Below are 7,069 nucleotides of genomic sequence, written 5' to 3'. Positions count from 1 at the left end.
GACTCCCGTGGGTGGCGGCAGATCATAGCAGCCAGGATGGCAGTGGGAGTGAAGCCCCTGCCTCACTAAAGGCCTGATCTCGAGCAAATTACCAAACCTTCCTAAGCCTCAGTTTTCTAATCTGTATAATGGCATTGATGGTGATATTGGACTGAATCATGTGAAACTGTCCATATTCAACTGTTTCTGCCCTCCGGAAAGGGCAATTTTATAGGGTTCAACCTGCTGTTCCTACTTCATGGGACTACTGTGGGTTGAATGGGATCACGTGTGCTCGTGAACCCTTTACTCCGCCTCGTCATCATTCCAGCGAGAGGAAAAGGCTTCCTTCTGGCCAGTCAGGAAAAGGACACAGCGATTCCTAACTCCAGGTTATATTTTAAACAGTTAGGTTTGTTCCTAAACTGAGCAGACAGTACAGAGAGTTCCCATATACCCTCTCCATCAGAGCGTTTCCCCTCTGGTTAACATCTTGCACTAGTGTGGGACAGTAGTATAACTAAAGCCCGCACTCTACATTGGGGTTCCCTCTCTGTGGTACAGTCGTGTCGGTTTTGACAAAGGCACGATGTCATGTAGCCACCATTTCAGTATCACACAGAATAGTCTCACTGCCTCCAAAATGCACAGGGCTCAACCTACTCACGCCGCACTCCCCCACCCCAATGCTGGCACCCCCTGATCTTTCACTGTCTCTATAGTTTTGCCTTTTCCAGAATGTCACCTAGTTGGAATCCTCCAGGATGCAGCCTTTTCAGACTGGCTTCTTTCACTCGGCGATATGCATCCAAGATTCCTCCAACTCTTTTCACAGCTTGATTGCTCATGTAGTTTGACTGCTGAATAATATTCTACTGTATGAATGCACCACAGTTTTATCCATTCACTTGTTGAGGGAGGGATATGTTGGTTGCTCACAAGTCCTTTTAAAAGAAACCTGACTTGCACAAAACTGATCAGTTTTGAAAGATCATTAGAGCCGTTGGAGTGGTTTTTGTGGGTGTGAAACAAATGATGAAATTGTGAATCGGTCTCTTTTATCACAGCATGGAAATGAGGTCTACCTAATTTATCAAGTCATGTTCTTGCCCTGATTTTAAGTACTTGTATTTATCAATAAATACTGTGGTACTTGAAAGAAAAGAAAAAAGGTTGAACAGGTGCTGCGCTAAAGAACGCAACCAAAGGACATGTACCATGAGAATGGCTAAGATGAAAAGACTGGCAATACAAAATGTCAGGAAAGATGCAGAATGCTGAGACTTTTGTATGCCGCTGGTATGAATACAAATTGGTACAACCACTCTGGAAAACATCCTAGGCCCAGCTGTTCCACTCCTAGATACATCTCCAAAAGAAATGAGGGCATGAAGTCCACCAAAAGACACCTATAGAAACTTAGCAGCTTTATTCACAACGCCACGAGTGGAAACAGCCTAAATGTCAAATCAACAGGCAATGGGGTGAACAAATGGTCGCATACCCATACAGCATATCACATAACAATAAAAAGAGCAAACCGTTGCTGCCCTCTGCCCCATGGATGACTCGCAGGGACGTGATGTTGAGCGAAAGAGGCCCATGCAAGACGATGCCTGGGAGCACGATTCCTCTGTACCATGTTCACGAAGAGGCCAAAGTAACACAGGTGACAAGAGGTCAGAACGGAGGGCCCCTCTGGGTGGCAGGGGAGGAGTGCTGTTCTAGTTTGCTAATGATCCTGGAATGCAAAACACCAGAGATGGATTGGCTTTTATAAAAGGGGGTTTATTTGTTTACACAGTTACAGTCTTAAGGCCATAAAGTGTCCAAGGTAACACATCAGCAATCGGGTACCTTCACTGGAGGATGGCCAATGGCGTCCGGGAAACCTCTGTTAGCTGGGAAGGCACGTGGCTGGCGTCTGCTCCAAAGTTCTGGTTTCAAATGGCTTTCTCCCAGGATGTTCCTCTCTAGGCTTCAGCTCCTCAAAAAGTCACTCTTAGTTGCTCTTTGGTATTTGTCCTCTCTCAGCTTCTCCGGAGCAAGAGTCTGCTTTCAATGACCGTCTTCAAAATATCTCTCATCTGCAGCTCCTGTGCTTTCTTCAGTGTCCCTCTTGGCTGTGGCAAGCTTGCTCCTTCTGTCTGATCTTATGTAGTGCACCAGTAATTTAATTCAGACCCACCCTGAATGGGTGGGCCAACACCTCCATGGAAATTATCCAATCAGAGTCATCACCCACAGTTGGGTGGGGCACATCTCCATGGAAACACTCAAAGAATTATAATCTAATTAACACTGACAGGTCTGCCCACACAAGATCACATCAAAGATAATGGCATTTGGGGGACATAATACATTCAAACTGGCACAGGTAGGGTCTGGGAGTTGAGTGGGAACTGCCTGGGATGAGCCCTAGAGAGCCTCCTGCGGTCGGGAATGTCCTCAGTCATGGTCACGCACATATGTACACACGGGAAGATCATCCCACGTGCACTTAAGGCTTGTGCAATGAAAACGAGTACACTGGTGGTGGTGGGGAGGGGCGGGGGTGTCTGGGGTATGCTGGAGTTCTCTGTATGGGGGCTGTGTTATTTTTGTAACTATCCTGTAAGTTTGAAAGTATTGTTTTTAAATAAAACATTTTAAAAACCAAAGCAAACAAAACACAAAAATAGAAGGGCAAGGACACCTGACAAAGACTTTGGCTCAACCAAAGGCTCCTACTGTACTTCCTCTAGGTCAGGACCCAAGACCCAGTCACGCAGGGGCAGCTCTGGGCTCACAGGTGTGGGAATGTACATGAGTCACCTGGGAACCCACTGAGTATTTGAAAGTTGACAGTTTATCCTGGTAGATAAGGCAAAGGTTCATTTGTTCAGCACAGAACAAATGGCCACAGATTATCAAGCAATTAGATACCCAGGCTGTGCACGTGCGTGTGTGCATGGGTACGTGCATATGCATGTGTATACATGGGTACCACTACGGCACAGCTGGTGAATGTTTCATGTAAGAGGCTATTTTCCAATAAAAGTGAGACTTCTTGTTGTGGTGAATTGGGGCTGATTCAAGGGCCTTGGGAACAGAAATATTCAGAAACTAGGAAAAACCTGTCTGCCCTAAAGACATGAACTTTGTCCCCATTTGCTTACAGTAATTTCTCTTTTACGGAGTCAGTTTGCTTTATTTGTTCAAGGTGGGTTTAGGTGATAATTTACTAGCTGCTAATGTTGCCCCAATCTATTTCTTAATTCTGGAAGAATAACTAATAAAAATCTGAGATAAGTCTGTTTCTTTATGTCTTAATTCATTACTTTTAAATGGAGTTGTTCGTTCATTCATTACTGAATGCCTATGGGGAGGGAGGTTTCTAACTCATAACCATCCTCCAAGAGATGTCAAAGCACATGAAAAGGTAATGCAAAGAAAAATCATTGTGTCAAGCATTCAATAATTTCTTTTGTCTTTCAGATATAAACTTTATTCATATTTATTACTAGTGGAAGAGCTTGAAACAGTCCAGGAAAAGTACAACTCTTCAGAGAAAAAGAAGATGCTAAGCATCAATCAAAAATATCTATAATATTTGGGACTACTGCTGTAAGATACTGGTTTATCAAAAATACAAATTTTGCTAGGTATTTTTTAAATTGTAATATGCATAGGAAACACCAGGGGCACTTATCAAAGACATAGATTCCAGGAAGAACCCCCAGAGATTCTGATTCAGTACATTTGGAATGAGGTCCAAGAATCTGCAGGCTTATTAATAAGCAATGCCAAATAATCCAGAACAAATTTGTCCATATCCATCACCAAGTCAGTTACCCTTGCAGACATACAGCAAATATATCTCTAATAATAATGTATGGCTGAAGCACAGGAAAAAATTAATGCAATGAAGACTATTTACATTCAAATAAAACCACAAATTTTGAGCATGGTGAGACTTTTAAAATGATGTCCTAGACAAGGGTGCCAAGACCACTCAATGGGGAAAGAAGAGTCTCCTCAACAAATGGTGCTGGGAAAACTGGATCTCCACAGGCAAAAGAAAGAAGGTACAGCCCTGCCTCACACCATACACAAAAATTAACTCAAAAGGGATCACAGACCAAAATATAAGAGCTGAACCTGCACAACTCTTAGAAGAAAACCTAGGGGTTAAATCTTCATCATCTTAGATTTGGCAGCAGTTTATTAAATATGACACCAATAGCATAAGTGACAAAAGAAAAAATAGATAAATTGGACTTTATCAAAATTAAAACCTTTTTTGCATCAAAATACACTATTAAGAAAATGAAAAGACATCCCACAGAAGGGGAGAAAATATTTGCAAATCAAATATTGAATAAGGGTCTAGTATTCAATATATATAAAGAACTCTTGAGCTCTTACAACTCAACAACAAAAAGACAAACAACCCAATCTAAAAGTGGGCAACAGACTTGAAGAGACATTTCTCCAAGAAAGACATACGATTGGACAACAAACACATGCAAAGATATTCAATATTATTAGTCATAAGAGAAATGCAAATCAAAACCACAAGATACCACTAGGATGGATTTTTAAAAAACGGAAAATAAGTGTTGGCAAGGATGTGGAGAAAATAGAACACTCATGTTGCTGGAGGCAACGTAGAATGATGTAACCACTATGGAAAGCAATCTGGCAATTCTTCAATAAGTGAAACTTGGAGTTACGAGATGATCTCACAATTCCACTCCTAGGTGTATATCCAAAACAAACTTTCATGCAAAAACTTGTACATGAATGTCTACAGCAGCACTATTCGCTACTGTCAAAAGGTGGAAACAGCCCAAGTGTCCTCAAGTGATGAATGGCTAAACAAAATGCCATATATATATATATATATATATATATTCATACAATGTAATATCATTGAGCCATAAAAAGGAATGAAGTACTGATACAACCCGTAACATGGATGAACCTTGAAAACTTGCTAAGTGAAAGAAGCTAGACCCAAAAAGGTCACATATTATATGATTCCACTCATACAAAATACCCAGAATAGGCAAATCCATAGACACAGAAAGATTCGTGGTTGCCAGGGACAGGAGGTCCCCCATTCAGGGAGGAATGGGGAGCGACTGCTTATTGATTAGGGGGTTCCCCTTTGGGGTGACTGTTGTACCACACCACGAATATACTAAATGCCACTATTTTAAAGTAGTTAAAATGGTGAATTTTATGCTATGTGAATTTTACCACAATAAATTTTACAATACTAAATGTAAAAAAAAAATTCTCCTAGAACTCCATCTTTACACTGGTACTTACAGACAACCCAAAGCCTTTGTAATATGAACAGTCAATCTTTAAATAATCTTCATTTCAGACTTCGGTGACATATGGTAATTAAGGGTCAATGGGCAGCATGGTTTACATCAATCCAGTTAATAATGACCTCTGCTCTAAAAATCTCTCTAAAAACAAAAAGAGGTTCCCAGGGAGGTGGTAGGCTACCCCTCCCTGAAAGCGTGAAAGGAATGATTGCATAATCACCCATTAAAAATGTTTGCAGTGTCCGATGTAATTTGGGAATGTGCACTATTTAATCCCTAATCCATGTCCCTTCCAATTTGATAACTCTGTGATTCCACTTCAGTTTTGCCACCTGATGGGCATGCAATAAAAACTTCCTGAGGAGAAACAGTTAAACCCATGCTGTTTCTTCGCCAGAATCTTCTGGTTGGCTCCACATACCTCACCATCATCGAGAAGGGTGCAGAGATGAGCTGTGAAGCAGAGCCCATAGCTAAGGCATAAAGAGGGGACCTGGGGCTCCAGCACTGCCTTATAAAGCTCCATGCAGGAAACTAAGGGCAGAACTAATTCGCCGTGCAATCTTGAGGGAGAGGAGCAATAAGAATTTAAATTTGCAGTTGCTTTTTCTTTGACAATTTTCTCATTGGGTTCTCAAAACAACCTGGAGGGCAGAACAGGTATGACTACCCCCACTTATCAGATGGGAAAACTGAGGCTCAGGGAGGCTGGTGCCTTTTGCCTTCAAGTCCAAGGCTCTTTCTACAGCTGCGGGTTGCTCAATCTGGGGAATGAGGCTGCAGCCAGGAGCAGAGGGGTGTCCAGGCCTCCATTTCCTCCCTTAGGAAATGAAGGGGGTGAATTAGCTAGTTCTAGATCCAGAAGCCTATGAGTCTACAGAATTTCTCCAGGCAGAGTTGTTCGAAAACAGCCAACCAGGAACTTGGAAGGGGGCGAGAGGGGCGGAGCTGAGGACAGGGCACGAATGGTCGAAATTTCTTCACAAGTTAGTCATTTCCTTCCTGACGGCCGCCTTTTTGTTCCGAGCTCTTCATTTACACCCTGTCACCCACTCATGCAAATTAACGCATCATCAATTGTGAGTGATGCCAGATACAGGTGTGCCCAGCACCTGCTTGGCACTCTGCCCCTAGGAGGGGCTCACACGTTAAGTTCATGGAAAATCCATGGGTCACACCGGGACTTGCACGGTCTCTTGCCTCACTCACCGCTAATTCTTGGGTTGCTGCTCTGACCCCAAGGATTTGGGATTATCCTTTATAGGATAACTTCCAGGGACTCTTTTTCAGATTTGAGTAAATTGAAAACCTGACTATTTCACCCCAGGCCCTAATGCTTCTGGAGAGACCACACATGCTGCTCACCATCCTGAAACTTCCCCGCAGCACCTGCACTCCAGTCACCCTAAAATCTGTTCTGATCCTTTTATTTCCTCCTTCAGTGCTTGCATTGGGTTATTTACTGTTCCATGCATAAATATCCTTGAATGATTAACCCTGATGTGAATTCACCATTGTGTTCTTATCCATCCACTACTCCCGTTTCCTAAAGTGGCACTGCAGTCAACTGAGCTACAAGCATCTTAAATCTGTATTACAGAAAAGAAGAGTGTGCATCTCAGTCACTTTATCAGGCTTTTAAAAGCTTGATACCACATGTGAACGAGTACAGTTCAAAAAAAAAAAAGAAAATTATATACCAACCTCACTAAGAAAGATTCAAAAGTCTTAAATATCAGTAAATCAAACTGGCACTGCAGCTTTTAAAT

This window comes from Choloepus didactylus, chromosome 22 (genome assembly GCF_015220235.1).
Source record: "Choloepus didactylus isolate mChoDid1 chromosome 22, mChoDid1.pri, whole genome shotgun sequence".
Classification (NCBI taxonomy): Eukaryota; Metazoa; Chordata; class Mammalia; order Pilosa; family Megalonychidae; genus Choloepus; species Choloepus didactylus.
This window is presented reverse-complemented; position numbering follows the sequence as displayed.